The sequence below is a fragment of the Oncorhynchus clarkii genome, unplaced genomic scaffold (assembly GCF_045791955.1).
Source record: "Oncorhynchus clarkii lewisi isolate Uvic-CL-2024 unplaced genomic scaffold, UVic_Ocla_1.0 unplaced_contig_12064_pilon_pilon, whole genome shotgun sequence".
NCBI lineage: Eukaryota > Metazoa > Chordata > Actinopteri > Salmoniformes > Salmonidae > Oncorhynchus > Oncorhynchus clarkii.
Window position 1 is genome coordinate 26,983 of NW_027259181.1, and position 11,638 is coordinate 38,620.

The 11,638-nt window shown below is 45.4% G+C and overlaps 32 non-coding genes and 3 pseudogenes across 32 annotated transcripts; all 35 read right to left on the reverse strand.

Annotated features, from left to right (window-relative positions):
* Positions 1-37: 37 nt before the first annotated feature.
* LOC139399644 (5S ribosomal RNA) lies at positions 38-156 on the reverse strand. The gene has a single exon (XR_011632108.1). It is a non-coding gene; the product is annotated as a 5S ribosomal RNA (ribosomal RNA).
* A 260-nt stretch (positions 157-416) lies between these two features.
* LOC139399683 (5S ribosomal RNA) lies at positions 417-532 on the reverse strand (annotated as a pseudogene).
* A 206-nt stretch (positions 533-738) lies between these two features.
* On the reverse strand, positions 739-857 carry LOC139399645 (5S ribosomal RNA). The gene has a single exon (XR_011632109.1). It is a non-coding gene; the product is annotated as a 5S ribosomal RNA (ribosomal RNA).
* A 177-nt stretch (positions 858-1,034) lies between these two features.
* LOC139399646 (5S ribosomal RNA) lies at positions 1,035-1,153 on the reverse strand. The gene has a single exon (XR_011632110.1). It is a non-coding gene; the product is annotated as a 5S ribosomal RNA (ribosomal RNA).
* A 179-nt stretch (positions 1,154-1,332) lies between these two features.
* Positions 1,333-1,451, reverse strand: LOC139399647 (5S ribosomal RNA). The gene has a single exon (XR_011632112.1). It is a non-coding gene; the product is annotated as a 5S ribosomal RNA (ribosomal RNA).
* Positions 1,452-1,628: 177 nt separating this feature from the next.
* LOC139399648 (5S ribosomal RNA) lies at positions 1,629-1,747 on the reverse strand. The gene has a single exon (XR_011632113.1). It is a non-coding gene; the product is annotated as a 5S ribosomal RNA (ribosomal RNA).
* Positions 1,748-1,924: 177 nt separating this feature from the next.
* Positions 1,925-2,043, reverse strand: LOC139399649 (5S ribosomal RNA). The gene has a single exon (XR_011632114.1). It is a non-coding gene; the product is annotated as a 5S ribosomal RNA (ribosomal RNA).
* A 260-nt stretch (positions 2,044-2,303) lies between these two features.
* On the reverse strand, positions 2,304-2,422 carry LOC139399650 (5S ribosomal RNA). Its single transcript, XR_011632115.1, has one exon. It is a non-coding gene; the product is annotated as a 5S ribosomal RNA (ribosomal RNA).
* A 513-nt stretch (positions 2,423-2,935) lies between these two features.
* Positions 2,936-3,054, reverse strand: LOC139399681 (5S ribosomal RNA; annotated as a pseudogene).
* Positions 3,055-3,218: 164 nt separating this feature from the next.
* Positions 3,219-3,337, reverse strand: LOC139399651 (5S ribosomal RNA). Its single transcript, XR_011632116.1, has one exon. It is a non-coding gene; the product is annotated as a 5S ribosomal RNA (ribosomal RNA).
* Positions 3,338-3,514: 177 nt separating this feature from the next.
* Positions 3,515-3,633, reverse strand: LOC139399653 (5S ribosomal RNA). The gene has a single exon (XR_011632117.1). It is a non-coding gene; the product is annotated as a 5S ribosomal RNA (ribosomal RNA).
* A 177-nt stretch (positions 3,634-3,810) lies between these two features.
* Positions 3,811-3,929, reverse strand: LOC139399654 (5S ribosomal RNA). Its single transcript, XR_011632118.1, has one exon. It is a non-coding gene; the product is annotated as a 5S ribosomal RNA (ribosomal RNA).
* Positions 3,930-4,106: 177 nt separating this feature from the next.
* Positions 4,107-4,225, reverse strand: LOC139399656 (5S ribosomal RNA). The gene has a single exon (XR_011632120.1). It is a non-coding gene; the product is annotated as a 5S ribosomal RNA (ribosomal RNA).
* Positions 4,226-4,485: 260 nt separating this feature from the next.
* On the reverse strand, positions 4,486-4,604 carry LOC139399657 (5S ribosomal RNA). The gene has a single exon (XR_011632121.1). It is a non-coding gene; the product is annotated as a 5S ribosomal RNA (ribosomal RNA).
* A 177-nt stretch (positions 4,605-4,781) lies between these two features.
* LOC139399658 (5S ribosomal RNA) lies at positions 4,782-4,900 on the reverse strand. The gene has a single exon (XR_011632122.1). It is a non-coding gene; the product is annotated as a 5S ribosomal RNA (ribosomal RNA).
* A 177-nt stretch (positions 4,901-5,077) lies between these two features.
* On the reverse strand, positions 5,078-5,196 carry LOC139399659 (5S ribosomal RNA). Its single transcript, XR_011632123.1, has one exon. It is a non-coding gene; the product is annotated as a 5S ribosomal RNA (ribosomal RNA).
* Positions 5,197-5,456: 260 nt separating this feature from the next.
* Positions 5,457-5,575, reverse strand: LOC139399660 (5S ribosomal RNA). Its single transcript, XR_011632124.1, has one exon. It is a non-coding gene; the product is annotated as a 5S ribosomal RNA (ribosomal RNA).
* Positions 5,576-5,752: 177 nt separating this feature from the next.
* LOC139399661 (5S ribosomal RNA) lies at positions 5,753-5,871 on the reverse strand. Its single transcript, XR_011632125.1, has one exon. It is a non-coding gene; the product is annotated as a 5S ribosomal RNA (ribosomal RNA).
* Positions 5,872-6,131: 260 nt separating this feature from the next.
* LOC139399662 (5S ribosomal RNA) lies at positions 6,132-6,250 on the reverse strand. Its single transcript, XR_011632126.1, has one exon. It is a non-coding gene; the product is annotated as a 5S ribosomal RNA (ribosomal RNA).
* Positions 6,251-6,427: 177 nt separating this feature from the next.
* Positions 6,428-6,546, reverse strand: LOC139399682 (5S ribosomal RNA; annotated as a pseudogene).
* Positions 6,547-6,801: 255 nt separating this feature from the next.
* On the reverse strand, positions 6,802-6,920 carry LOC139399663 (5S ribosomal RNA). Its single transcript, XR_011632127.1, has one exon. It is a non-coding gene; the product is annotated as a 5S ribosomal RNA (ribosomal RNA).
* Positions 6,921-7,180: 260 nt separating this feature from the next.
* Positions 7,181-7,299, reverse strand: LOC139399664 (5S ribosomal RNA). The gene has a single exon (XR_011632128.1). It is a non-coding gene; the product is annotated as a 5S ribosomal RNA (ribosomal RNA).
* Positions 7,300-7,476: 177 nt separating this feature from the next.
* LOC139399665 (5S ribosomal RNA) lies at positions 7,477-7,595 on the reverse strand. Its single transcript, XR_011632129.1, has one exon. It is a non-coding gene; the product is annotated as a 5S ribosomal RNA (ribosomal RNA).
* A 177-nt stretch (positions 7,596-7,772) lies between these two features.
* LOC139399667 (5S ribosomal RNA) lies at positions 7,773-7,891 on the reverse strand. Its single transcript, XR_011632131.1, has one exon. It is a non-coding gene; the product is annotated as a 5S ribosomal RNA (ribosomal RNA).
* A 177-nt stretch (positions 7,892-8,068) lies between these two features.
* Positions 8,069-8,187, reverse strand: LOC139399668 (5S ribosomal RNA). The gene has a single exon (XR_011632132.1). It is a non-coding gene; the product is annotated as a 5S ribosomal RNA (ribosomal RNA).
* Positions 8,188-8,364: 177 nt separating this feature from the next.
* Positions 8,365-8,483, reverse strand: LOC139399669 (5S ribosomal RNA). Its single transcript, XR_011632133.1, has one exon. It is a non-coding gene; the product is annotated as a 5S ribosomal RNA (ribosomal RNA).
* Positions 8,484-8,743: 260 nt separating this feature from the next.
* On the reverse strand, positions 8,744-8,862 carry LOC139399670 (5S ribosomal RNA). The gene has a single exon (XR_011632134.1). It is a non-coding gene; the product is annotated as a 5S ribosomal RNA (ribosomal RNA).
* A 177-nt stretch (positions 8,863-9,039) lies between these two features.
* Positions 9,040-9,158, reverse strand: LOC139399671 (5S ribosomal RNA). Its single transcript, XR_011632135.1, has one exon. It is a non-coding gene; the product is annotated as a 5S ribosomal RNA (ribosomal RNA).
* Positions 9,159-9,418: 260 nt separating this feature from the next.
* LOC139399672 (5S ribosomal RNA) lies at positions 9,419-9,537 on the reverse strand. Its single transcript, XR_011632136.1, has one exon. It is a non-coding gene; the product is annotated as a 5S ribosomal RNA (ribosomal RNA).
* A 177-nt stretch (positions 9,538-9,714) lies between these two features.
* LOC139399673 (5S ribosomal RNA) lies at positions 9,715-9,833 on the reverse strand. Its single transcript, XR_011632137.1, has one exon. It is a non-coding gene; the product is annotated as a 5S ribosomal RNA (ribosomal RNA).
* Positions 9,834-10,093: 260 nt separating this feature from the next.
* LOC139399674 (5S ribosomal RNA) lies at positions 10,094-10,212 on the reverse strand. The gene has a single exon (XR_011632138.1). It is a non-coding gene; the product is annotated as a 5S ribosomal RNA (ribosomal RNA).
* Positions 10,213-10,389: 177 nt separating this feature from the next.
* LOC139399675 (5S ribosomal RNA) lies at positions 10,390-10,508 on the reverse strand. Its single transcript, XR_011632139.1, has one exon. It is a non-coding gene; the product is annotated as a 5S ribosomal RNA (ribosomal RNA).
* Positions 10,509-10,768: 260 nt separating this feature from the next.
* On the reverse strand, positions 10,769-10,887 carry LOC139399676 (5S ribosomal RNA). Its single transcript, XR_011632140.1, has one exon. It is a non-coding gene; the product is annotated as a 5S ribosomal RNA (ribosomal RNA).
* A 177-nt stretch (positions 10,888-11,064) lies between these two features.
* LOC139399678 (5S ribosomal RNA) lies at positions 11,065-11,183 on the reverse strand. The gene has a single exon (XR_011632142.1). It is a non-coding gene; the product is annotated as a 5S ribosomal RNA (ribosomal RNA).
* A 251-nt stretch (positions 11,184-11,434) lies between these two features.
* LOC139399679 (5S ribosomal RNA) lies at positions 11,435-11,553 on the reverse strand. The gene has a single exon (XR_011632143.1). It is a non-coding gene; the product is annotated as a 5S ribosomal RNA (ribosomal RNA).
* Positions 11,554-11,638: the final 85 nt, after the last annotated feature.

Here is an 11,638-nt window from a genome sequence, read left to right on the forward strand (position 1 = left end):
GGACAAAGAGTTGAAATTCCACAAGGCAGTGACAAAAAGCTTACAGCACCTGGTATTCCCAGGCGGTCTCCCATCCAAGTACTAACCAGGCCCGACCCTGCTTAGCTTCCGAGATCGGACGAGATCAGGCGTACTCAGGCCGGTGTGGCCGTAAGCGAGAAACTATCTCTTGGTGCACTATGTAAAGTCAAAGTGAGCCTGATTAACAGCTGTTGCATTTTCACCATTTAGATAAGCATCTTTGTGTCACTCAAAAAGTGGAAGAAATTGCATATACTGTAGCCATAATTTGTAGCACAGATTGTTGGATGAAATACAAACTAACCTTGCTTACTTATTTCAAAGCGAGGGCACATATTTCAGCCTTGTGGGAAAAAACGGACAAAGAGTTGAAATTCCACAAGGCAGTGACAAAAAGCTTACAGCACCTGGTATTCCCAGGCGGTCTCCCATCCAAGTACTAACCAGGCCCGACCCTGCTTAGCTTCCGAGATCGGACGAGAGGCGTACTCAGGCCGGTGTGGCCGTAATCTCTTGGTGCACTATGTAAAGTCAAAGTGAGCCAATCTCAAAAAGTGGATGGAAGAAATTGCATATACTGTAGCCATAATTTGTAGCACAGATTGTTGGATGAAATACAAACTAACCTTGCTTACTTATTTCAAAGCGAGGGCACATATTTCAGCCTTGTGGGAAAAAACGGACAAAGAGTTGAAATTCCACAAGGCAGTGACAAAAAGCTTACAGCACCTGGTATTCCCAGGCGGTCTCCCATCCAAGTACTAACCAGGCCCGACCCTGCTTAGCTTCCGAGATCGGACGAGATCAGGCGTACTCAGGCCGGTGTGGCCGTAAGCGAAAGGCAATCTCAAAAAGTGGATGAAATTGCATATACTGTAGCCATAATTTGTAGCACAGATTGTTGGATGAAATACAAACTAACCTTGCTTACTTATTTCAAAGCGAGGGCACATATTTCAGCCTTGTGGGAAAAAACGGACAAAGAGTTGAAATTCCACAAGGCAGTGACAAAAAGCTTACAGCACCTGGTATTCCCAGGCGGTCTCCCATCCAAGTACTAACCAGGCCCGACCCTGCTTAGCTTCCGAGATCGGACGAGATCAGGCGTACTCAGGCCGGTGTGGCCGTAAGCGTCAAAGGCAATCTCAAAAAGTGGATGAAATTGCATATACTGTAGCCATAATTTGTAGCACAGATTGTTGGATGAAATACAAACTAACCTTGCTTACTTATTTCAAAGCGAGGGCACATATTTCAGCCTTGTGGGAAAAAACGGACAAAGAGTTGAAATTCCACAAGGCAGTGACAAAAAGCTTACAGCACCTGGTATTCCCAGGCGGTCTCCCATCCAAGTACTAACCAGGCCCGACCCTGCTTAGCTTCCGAGATCGGACGAGATCAGGCGTACTCAGGCCGGTGTGGCCGTAAGCGAAAGGCAATCTCAAAAAGTGGATGAAATTGCATATACTGTAGCCATAATTTGTGGTACAGATTGTTGGATGAAATACAAACTAACCTTGCTTACTTATTTCAAAGCGAGGGCACATATTTCAGCCTTGTGGGAAAAAACGGACAAAGAGTTGAAATTCCACAAGGCAGTGACAAAAAGCTTACAGCACCTGGTATTCCCAGGCGGTCTCCCATCCAAGTACTAACCAGGCCCGACCCTGCTTAGCTTCCGAGATCGGACGAGATCAGGCGTACTCAGGCCGGTGTGGCCGTAAGCGAAAGGCAATCTCAAAAAGTGGATGAAATTGCATATACTGTAGCCATAATTTGTAGCACAGATTGTTGGATGAAATACAAACTAACCTTGCTTACTTATTTCAAAGCGAGGGCACATATTTCAGCCTTGTGGGAAAAAACGGACAAAGAGTTGAAATTCCACAAGGCAGTGACAAAAAGCTTACAGCACCTGGTATTCCCAGGCGGTCTCCCATCCAAGTACTAACCAGGCCCGACCCTGCTTAGCTTCCGAGATCGGACGAGATCAGGCGTACTCAGGCCGGTGTGGCCGTAAGCGAGAAACTATCTCTTGGTGCACTATGTAAAGTCAAAGTGAGCCTGATTAACAGCTGTTGCATTTTCACCATTTAGATAAGCATCTTTGTGTCACTCAAAAAGTGGAAGAAATTGCATATACTGTAGCCATAATTTGTAGCACAGATTGTTGGATGAAATACAAACTAACCTTGCTTACTTATTTCAAAGCGAGGGCACATATTTCAGCCTTGTGGGAAAAAACGGACAAAGAGTTGAAATTCCACAAGGCAGTGACAAAAAGCTTACAGCACCTGGTATTCCCAGGCGGTCTCCCATCCAAGTACTAACCAGGCCCGACCCTGCTTAGCTTCCGAGATCGGACGAGATCAGGCGTACTCAGGCCGGTGTGGCCGTAAGCGAGAAACTATCTCTTGGTGCACTATGTAAAGTCAAAGTGAGCCTGATTAACAGCTGTTGCATTTTCACCATTTAGATAAGCATCTTTGTGTCACTCAAAAAGTGGAAGAAATTGCATATACTGTAGCCATAATTTGTAGCACAGATTGTTGGATGAAATACAAACTAACCTTGCTTACTTATTTCAAAGCGAGGGCACATATTTCAGCCTTGTGGGAAAAAACGGACAAAGAGTTGAAATTCCACAAGGCAGTGACAAAAAGCTTACAGCACCTGGTATTCCCAGGCGGTCTCCCATCCAAGTACTAACCAGGCCCGACCCTGCTTAGCTTCCGAGATCGGACGAGATCAAAAAGTGGATGAAATTGCATATACTGTAGCCATAATTTGTAGCACAGATTGTTGGATGAAATACAAACTAACCTTGCTTACTTATTTCAAAGCGAGGGCACATATTTCAGCCTTGTGGGAAAAAACGGACAAAGAGTTGAAATTCCACAAGGCAGTGACAAAAAGCTTACAGCACCTGGTATTCCCAGGCGGTCTCCCATCCAAGTACTAACCAGGCCCGACCCTGCTTAGCTTCCGAGATCGGACGAGATCAGGCGTACTCAGGCCGGTGTGGCCGTTCTCAAAAAGTGGATGAAATTGCATATACTGTAGCCATAATTTGTGGCACAGATTGTTGGATGAAATACAAACTAACCTTGCTTACTTATTTCAAAGCGAGGGCACATATTTCAGCCTTGTGGGAAAAAACGGACAAAGAGTTGAAATTCCACAAGGCAGTGACAAAAAGCTTACAGCACCTGGTATTCCCAGGCGGTCTCCCATCCAAGTACTAACCAGGCCCGACCCTGCTTAGCTTCCGAGATCGGACGAGATCAGGCGTACTCAGGCCGGTGTGGCCGTAAGCGAAAGGCAATCTCAAAAAGTGGATGAAATTGCATATACTGTAGCCATAATTTGTAGCACAGATTGTTGGATGAAATACAAACTAACCTTGCTTACTTATTTCAAAGCGAGGGCACATATTTCAGCCTTGTGGGAAAAAACGGACAAAGAGTTGAAATTCCACAAGGCAGTGACAAAAAGCTTACAGCACCTGGTATTCCCAGGCGGTCTCCCATCCAAGTACTAACCAGGCCCGACCCTGCTTAGCTTCCGAGATCGGACGAGATCAGGCGTACTCAGGCCGGTGTGGCCGTAAGCGAAAGGCAATCTCAAAAAGTGGATGAAATTGCATATACTGTAGCCATAATTTGTAGTACAGATTGTTGGATGAAATACAAACTAACCTTGCTTACTTATTTCAAAGCGAGGGCACATATTTCAGCCTTGTGGGAAAAAACGGACAAAGAGTTGAAATTCCACAAGGCAGTGACAAAAAGCTTACAGCACCTGGTATTCCCAGGCGGTCTCCCATCCAAGTACTAACCAGGCCCGACCCTGCTTAGCTTCCGAGATCGGACGAGATCAGGCGTACTCAGGCCGGTGTGGCCGTAAGCGAAAGGCAATCTCAAAAAGTGGATGAAATTGCATATACTGTAGCCATAATTTGTGGTACAGATTGTTGGATGAAATACAAACTAACCTTGCTTACTTATTTCAAAGCGAGGGCACATATTTCAGCCTTGTGGGAAAAAACGGACAAAGAGTTGAAATTCCACAAGGCAGTGACAAAAAGCTTACAGCACCTGGTATTCCCAGGCGGTCTCCCATCCAAGTACTAACCAGGCCCGACCCTGCTTAGCTTCCGAGATCGGACGAGATCAGGCGTACTCAGGCCGGTGTGGCCGTAAGCGAGAAACTATCTCTTGGTGCACTATGTAAAGTCAAAGTGAGCCTGATTAACAGCTGTTGCATTTTCACCATTTAGATAAGCATCTTTGTGTCACTCAAAAAGTGGAAGAAATTGCATATACTGTAGCCATAATTTGTAGCACAGATTGTTGGATGAAATACAAACTAACCTTGCTTACTTATTTCAAAGCGAGGGCACATATTTCAGCCTTGTGGGAAAAAACGGACAAAGAGTTGAAATTCCACAAGGCAGTGACAAAAAGCTTACAGCACCTGGTATTCCCAGGCGGTCTCCCATCCAAGTACTAACCAGGCCCGACCCTGCTTAGCTTCCGAGATCGGACGAGATCAGGCGTACTCAGGCCGGTGTGGCCGTAAGCGAAAGGCAATCTCAAAAAGTGGATGAAATTGCATATACTGTAGCCATAATTTGTGGTACAGATTGTTGGATGAAATACAAACTAACCTTGCTTACTTATTTCAAAGCGAGGGCACATATTTCAGCCTTGTGGGAAAAAACGGACAAAGAGTTGAAATTCCACAAGGCAGTGACAAAAAGCTTACAGCACCTGGTATTCCCAGGCGGTCTCCCATCCAAGTACTAACCAGGCCCGACCCTGCTTAGCTTCCGAGATCGGACGAGATCAGGCGTACTCAGGCCGGTGTGGCCGTAAGCGAAAGGCAATCTCAAAAAGTGGATGAAATTGCATATACTGTAGCCATAATTTGTGGTACAGATTGTTGGATGAAATACAAACTAACCTTGCTTACTTATTTCAAAGCGAGGGCACATATTTCAGCCTTGTGGGAAAAAACGGACAAAGAGTTGAAATTCCACAAGGCAGTGACAAAAAGCTTACAGCACCTGGTATTCCCAGGCGGTCTCCCATCCAAGTACTAACCAGGCCCGACCCTGCTTAGCTTCCGAGATCGGACGAGATCAGGCGTACTCAGGCCGGTGTGGCCGTAAGCGAGAAACTATCTCTTGGTGCACTATGTAAAGTCAAAGTGAGCCTGATTAACAGCTGTTGCATTTTCACCATTTAGATAAGCATCTTTGTGTCACTCAAAAAGTGGAAGAAATTGCATATACTGTAGCCATAATTTGTAGCACAGATTGTTGGATGAAATACAAACTAACCTTGCTTACTTATTTCAAAGCGAGGGCACATATTTCAGCCTTGTGGGAAAAAACGGACAAAGAGTTGAAATTCCACAAGGCAGTGACAAAAAGCTTACAGCACCTGGTATTCCCAGGCGGTCTCCCATCCAAGTACTAACCAGGCCCGACCCTGCTTAGCTTCCGAGATCGGACGAGATCAGGCGTACTCAGGCCGGTGTGGCCGTAAGCGAAAGGCAATCTCAAAAAGTGGATGAAATTGCATATACTGTAGCCATAATTTGTGGTACAGATTGTTGGATGAAATACAAACTAACCTTGCTTACTTATTTCAAAGCGAGGGCACATATTTCAGCCTTGTGGGAAAAAACGGACAAAGAGTTGAAATTCCACAAGGCAGTGACAAAAAGCTTACAGCACCTGGTATTCCCAGGCGGTCTCCCATCCAAGTACTAACCAGGCCCGACCCTGCTTAGCTTCCGAGATCGGACGAGATCAGGCGTACTCAGGCCGGTGTGGCCGTAAGCGAGAAACTATCTCTTGGTGCACTATGTAAAGTCAAAGTGAGCCTGATTAACAGCTGTTGCATTTTCACCATTTAGATAAGCATCTTTGTGTCACTCAAAAAGTGGAAGAAATTGCATATACTGTAGCCATAATTTGTAGCACAGATTGTTGGATGAAATACAAACTAACCTTGCTTACTTATTTCAAAGCGAGGGCACATATTTCAGCCTTGTGGGAAAAAACGGACAAAGAGTTGAAATTCCACAAGGCAGTGACAAAAAGCTTACAGCACCTGGTATTCCCAGGCGGTCTCCCATCCAAGTACTAACCAGGCCCGACCCTGCTTAGCTTCCGAGATCGGACGAGATCAGGCGTACTCAGGCCGGTGTGGCCGTAAGCGAAAGGCAATCTCAAAAAGTGGATGAAATTGCATATACTGTAGCCATAATTTGTGGTACAGATTGTTGGATGAAATACAAACTAACCTTGCTTACTTATTTCAAAGCGAGGGCACATATTTCAGCCTTGTGGGAAAAAACGGACAAAGAGTTGAAATTCCACAAGGCAGTGACAAAAAGCTTACAGCACCTGGTATTCCCAGGCGGTCTCCCATCCAAGTACTAACCAGGCCCGACCCTGCTTAGCTTCCGAGATCGGACGAGATCAGGCGTACTCAGGCCGGTGTGGCCCGAGAAACTATCTCTTGGTGCACTATGTAAAGTCAAAGTGAGCCTGATTAACAGCTGTTGCATTTTCACCATTTAGATAAGCATCTTTGTGTCACTCAAAAAGTGGAAGAAATTGCATATACTGTAGCCATAATTTGTAGCACAGATTGTTGGATGAAATACAAACTAACCTTGCTTACTTATTTCAAAGCGAGGGCACATATTTCAGCCTTGTGGGAAAAAACGGACAAAGAGTTGAAATTCCACAAGGCAGTGACAAAAAGCTTACAGCACCTGGTATTCCCAGGCGGTCTCCCATCCAAGTACTAACCAGGCCCGACCCTGCTTAGCTTCCGAGATCGGACGAGATCAGGCGTACTCAGGCCGGTGTGGCCGTAAGCGAGAAACTATCTCTTGGTGCACTATGTAAAGTCAAAGTGAGCCTGATTAACAGCTGTTGCATTTTCACCATTTAGATAAGCATCTTTGTGTCACTCAAAAAGTGGAAGAAATTGCATATACTGTAGCCATAATTTGTAGCACAGATTGTTGGATGAAATACAAACTAACCTTGCTTACTTATTTCAAAGCGAGGGCACATATTTCAGCCTTGTGGGAAAAAACGGACAAAGAGTTGAAATTCCACAAGGCAGTGACAAAAAGCTTACAGCACCTGGTATTCCCAGGCGGTCTCCCATCCAAGTACTAACCAGGCCCGACCCTGCTTAGCTTCCGAGATCGGACGAGATCAGGCGTACTCAGGCCGGTGTGGCCGTAAGCGAAAGGCAATCTCAAAAAGTGGATGAAATTGCATATACTGTAGCCATAATTTGTGGTACAGATTGTTGGATGAAATACAAACTAACCTTGCTTACTTATTTCAAAGCGAGGGCACATATTTCAGCCTTGTGGGAAAAAACGGACAAAGAGTTGAAATTCCACAAGGCAGTGACAAAAAGCTTACAGCACCTGGTATTCCCAGGCGGTCTCCCATCCAAGTACTAACCAGGCCCGACCCTGCTTAGCTTCCGAGATCGGACGAGATCAGGCGTACTCAGGCCGGTGTGGCCGTAAGCGAAAGGCAATCTCAAAAAGTGGATGAAATTGCATATACTGTAGCCATAATTTGTGGTACAGATTGTTGGATGAAATACAAACTAACCTTGCTTACTTATTTCAAAGCGAGGGCACATATTTCAGCCTTGTGGGAAAAAACGGACAAAGAGTTGAAATTCCACAAGGCAGTGACAAAAAGCTTACAGCACCTGGTATTCCCAGGCGGTCTCCCATCCAAGTACTAACCAGGCCCGACCCTGCTTAGCTTCCGAGATCGGACGAGATCAGGCGTACTCAGGCCGGTGTGGCCGTAAGCGAAAGGCAATCTCAAAAAGTGGATGAAATTGCATATACTGTAGCCATAATTTGTGGTACAGATTGTTGGATGAAATACAAACTAACCTTGCTTACTTATTTCAAAGCGAGGGCACATATTTCAGCCTTGTGGGAAAAAACGGACAAAGAGTTGAAATTCCACAAGGCAGTGACAAAAAGCTTACAGCACCTGGTATTCCCAGGCGGTCTCCCATCCAAGTACTAACCAGGCCCGACCCTGCTTAGCTTCCGAGATCGGACGAGATCAGGCGTACTCAGGCCGGTGTGGCCGTAAGCGAAAGGCAATCTCAAAAAGTGGATGAAATTGCATATACTGTAGCCATAATTTGTGGTACAGATTGTTGGATGAAATACAAACTAACCTTGCTTACTTATTTCAAAGCGAGGGCACATATTTCAGCCTTGTGGGAAAAAACGGACAAAGAGTTGAAATTCCACAAGGCAGTGACAAAAAGCTTACAGCACCTGGTATTCCCAGGCGGTCTCCCATCCAAGTACTAACCAGGCCCGACCCTGCTTAGCTTCCGAGATCGGACGAGATCAGGCGTACTCAGGCCGGTGTGGCCGTAAGCGAGAAACTATCTCTTGGTGCACTATGTAAAGTCAAAGTGAGCCTGATTAACAGCTGTTGCATTTTCACCATTTAGATAAGCATCTTTGTGTCACTCAAAAAGTGGAAGAAATTGCATATACTGTAGCCATAATTTGTAGCACAGATTGTTGGATGAAATACAAACTAACCTTGCTTACTTATTTCAAAGCGAGGGCACATATTTCAGCCTTGTGGGAAAAAACGGACAAAGAGTTGAAATTCCACAAGGCAGTGACAAAAAGCTTACAGCACCTGGTATTCCCAGGCGGTCTCCCATCCAAGTACTAACCAGGCCCGACCCTGCTTAGCTTCCGAGATCGGACGAGATCAGGCGTACTCAGGCCGGTGTGGCCGTAAGCGAAAGGCAATCTCAAAAAGTGGATGAAATTGCATATACTGTAGCCATAATTTGTGGTACAGATTGTTGGATGAAATACAAACTAACCTTGCTTACTTATTTCAAAGCGAGGGCACATATTTCAGCCTTGTGGGAAAAAACGGACAAAGAGTTGAAATTCCACAAGGCAGTGACAAAAAGCTTACAGCACCTGGTATTCCCAGGCGGTCTCCCATCCAAGTACTAACCAGGCCCGACCCTGCTTAGCTTCCGAGATCGGACGAGATCAGGCGTACTCAGGCCGGTGTGGCCGTAAGCGAGAAACTATCTCTTGGTGCACTATGTAAAGTCAAAGTGAGCCTGATTAACAGCTGTTGCATTTTCACCATTTAGATAAGCATCTTTGTGTCACTCAAAAAGTGGAAGAAATTGCATATACTGTAGCCATAATTTGTAGCACAGATTGTTGGATGAAATACAAACTAACCTTGCTTACTTATTTCAAAGCGAGGGCACATATTTCAGCCTTGTGGGAAAAAACGGACAAAGAGTTGAAATTCCACAAGGCAGTGACAAAAAGCTTACAGCACCTGGTATTCCCAGGCGGTCTCCCATCCAAGTACTAACCAGGCCCGACCCTGCTTAGCTTCCGAGATCGGACGAGATCAGGCGTACTCAGGCCGGTGTGGCCGTAAGCGAAAGGCAATCTCAAAAAGTGGATGAAATTGCATATACTGTAGCCATAATTTGTGGTACAGATTGTTGGATGAAATACAAACTAACCTTGCTTACTTATTTCAAAGCGAGGGCACATATTTCAGCCTTGTGGGAAAAAACGGACAAAGAGTTGAAATTCCACAAGGCAGTGACAAAAAGCTTACAGCACCTGGTATTCCCAGGCGGTCTCCCATCCAAGTACTAACCAGGCCCGACCCTGCTTAGCTTCCGAGATCGGACGAGATCAGGCGTACTCAGGCCGGTGTGGCCGTAAGCGAGAAACTATCTCTTGGTGCACTATGTAAAGTCAAAGTGAGCCTGATTAACAGCTGTTGCATTTTCACCATTTAGATAAGCATCTTTGTGTCACTCAAAAAGTGGAAGAAATTGCATATACTGTAGCCATAATTTGTAGCACAGATTGTTGGATGAAATACAAACTAACCTTGCTTACTTATTTCAAAGCGAGGGCACATATTTCAGCCTTGTGGGAAAAAACGGACAAAGAGTTGAAATTCCACAAGGCAGTGACAAAAAGCTTACAGCACCTGGTATTCCCAGGCGGTCTCCCATCCAAGTACTAACCAGGCCCGACCCTGCTTAGCTTCCGAGATCGGACGAGATCAGGCGTACTCAGGCCGGTGTGGCCGTAAGCGAAAGGCAATCTCAAAAAGTGGATGAAATTGCATATACTGTAGCCATAATTTGTGGTACAGATTGTTGGATGAAATACAAACTAACCTTGCTTACTTATTTCAAAGCGAGGGCACATATTTCAGCCTTGTGGGAAAAAACGGACAAAGAGTTGAAATTCCACAAGGCAGTGACAAAAAGCTTACAGCACCTGGTATTCCCAGGCGGTCTCCCATCCAAGTACTAACCAGGCCCGACCCTGCTTAGCTTCCGAGATCGGACGAGATCAGGCGTACTCAGGCCGGTGTGGCCGTAAGCGAGAAACTATCTCTTGGTGCACTATGTAAAGTCAAAGTGAGCCTGATTAACAGCTGTTGCATTTTCACCATTTAGATAAGCATCTTTGTGTCACTCAAAAAGTGGAAGAAATTGCATATACTGTAGCCATAATTTGTAGCACAGATTGTTGGATGAAATACAAACTAACCTTGCTTACTTATTTCAAAGCGAGGGCACATATTTCAGCCTTGTGGGAAAAAACGGACAAAGAGTTGAAATTCCACAAGGCAGTGACAAAAAGCTTACAGCACCTGGTATTCCCAGGCGGTCTCCCATCCAAGTACTAACCAGGCCCGACCCTGCTTAGCTTCCGAGATCGGACGAGATCAGGCGTACTCAGGCCGGTGTGGCCGTAAGCGAAAGGCAATCTCAAAAAGTGGATGAAATTGCATATACTGTAGCCATAATTTGTGGTACAGATTGTTGGATGAAATACAAACTAACCTTGCTTACTTATTTCAAAGCGAGGGCACATATTTCAGCCTTGTGGGAAAAAACGGACAAAGAGTTGAAATTCCACAAGGCAGTGACAAAAAGCTTACAGCACCTGGTATTCCCAGGCGGTCTCCCATCCAAGTACTAACCAGGCCCGACCCTGCTTAGCTTCCGAGATCGGACGAGATCAGGCGTACTCAGGCCGGTGTGGCCGTAAGCGAGAAACTAGCACTATGTAAAGTCAAAGTGAGCCTGATTAACAGCTGTTGCATTTTCACCATTTAGATAAGCATCTTTGTGTCACTCAAAAAGTGGAAGAAATTGCATATACTGTAGCCATAATTTGTAGCACAGATTGTTGGATGAAATACAAACTAACCTTGCTTACTTATTTCAAAGCGAGGGCACATATTTCAGCCTTGTGGGAAAAAACGGACAAAGAGTTGAAATTCCACAAGGCAGTGACAAAAAGCTTACAGCACCTGGTATTCCCAGGCGGTCTCCCATCCAAGTACTAACCAGGCCCGACCCTGCTTAGCTTCCGAGATCGGACGAGATCAGGCGTACTCAGGCCGGTGTGGCCGTAAGCGAAAGGCAATCTCAAAAAGTGGATGAAATTGCATATACTGTAGCCATAATTTGTGGTACAGATTGTTGGATGAAATACAAACTAA